Source organism: Gavialis gangeticus, unplaced genomic scaffold, assembly GCF_001723915.1.
Source record: "Gavialis gangeticus isolate Ggan-Ray unplaced genomic scaffold, GavGan_comp1, whole genome shotgun sequence".
NCBI lineage: Eukaryota > Metazoa > Chordata > Crocodylia > Gavialidae > Gavialis > Gavialis gangeticus.
Window position 1 is genome coordinate 52,382,092 of NW_017729022.1, and position 1,826 is coordinate 52,383,917.

A 1,826-nucleotide genomic window follows, 5' to 3' on the forward strand; every position below is an offset into this window, starting at 1 on the left:
GCACTTCAAGAGGGATGTGGACAACATGGAGAGGGTCCAGAGGGGGGCCACTCGCATGATCAGGGGGCAGCAGGGCAGGCCCTATGAGAAGAGGCTACGGGACCTGAACCTGTTCAGCCTCCACAAGAGAAGGCTGAAGGGGGATCTAGTGACCTGTTAAAAACTAGTCAGAGGGGACCAGCAGGCTTTGGGGGAGTCCCTGTTCCCCCAAGCGCTACCAGGAGTGACTAGAAATAGTGGGCACAAGCTGACAGAGGGTAAATTCAGATTAGACAGCAGGAGGCACTACTTCACTGTCAGGGCGGCTAGGATCTGGAACCAACTTCCAAGAGAAGTGGTGCAGGCTCCTACCCTGGGGGTCTTTAAGATGAGGCTAGATGTACACCTTGCTGGGGTCATTTGACCCCAGTACTTTCCTGCCATGGCAGGGGGTCAGACTTGATGATCTGCTCAGGTCCCTTCCAACCCTACCAACTATGAAACTATGAAAAAAATCTGCTCCCAGGAAAACTCTTTAAGATGTAAAAGAAGATATTTTTGTTGTGTTTAATGCTACACACTTACCTTGTTTGTGATTTGGTGCCCGAAATGGTGTGAACTATTAATGTTTTTAAACCAGGATTTGTTTAAATATATTTAGAATCCAAAAATATGCTGGATGGCAGAGTAAGTATTAACACAGAGTACAAACAGCTAAGTAAAAGTTATATCTGAATGCCATTATTTAAGGTTCAGGGAGAGATCCAGCATTTGCAGTCTGTTTCTTGTTGTAAGAAGTCTGGCTCAATCACTATGAATCCTACAGAGAGATGTTCTGTTGTATATGTGTCAAGGAAGGACAGGAGTATTTCTCTGGAACTTATTCCTATAAAAACAAGCCAAGAAACTGTAGGTAGGAGGTAAACATTTTAATGCATGAGGAACCTGGAGAATGGTGGATGAATGTTAGTGTGTGCCTGTGCAAGTTTGTGAGTGAGCCTGGATGTTTTTGCTGAAGCAAATTGTCATTTCCTCCCAACCAGGTCAGCTGAAAAATTAATGTCAGAACATTGTATAACTCCTTCCTTACTCTGGGGAAGAGAGTTGCATACAAGGCTCTATGTCAAGAGTTGTATACCTCTTGAAATCCACCAGCTGAGTATCACTGTCTTGTTCAGTGCTCAGCATCGTTGAATCCCACTAAAGTCCACTGGAGTTGAGGCTGTCTGTTCTTTTATAGGATTGAGCCCTGAATCGTTATGGCCAAACTAAAAACTGATTTGAGTTTATGTTGTACATCTGTATGGTTACCATGTTCAAACTCATTATAACAGACTCTTGTTATAACAAACTTCCAACAACAGAAACCAGGTTTTCTTTCATGCTGCTGCTGCAATAAACTAATAGGGCTGTGCAAAACAGCACCGTTCCGCTTTGACTTCTGTTTCAGTGTTTCGGTGGAACAGTGTTTCATTTTGAATTTTGTTTAGTTTCAAAAGCACCGTTCCGTTTTGCTTTGTTGAAACTCTTTGGCTGTTTCGATGCTGTTTTGCCATTTCACCCATAGGTTATAATGGGGAATCATAAAATGTGGCAGGCAGGCAGATCGGGGGCTTGTTTGCACCCCTGAAGGAGCTGCAGGGGCTGTGCTGGAGTCTTCCTGGGGCTGCGGCCCCCTGATTTGCCTGCCAGATGACAGACCAGCCCTGGACGCAGCCTGCACCCAGAGCTGGGAAGATCGGTGCTGCTGCTGGCCCCAGGAGGCAGCACCTGGCTGCCTCCTGTCATCCGGCAGGCAGATCGGGGGCCCGCACCCCCAGGAGGACTCCGGCATAGGATCTTTGTTC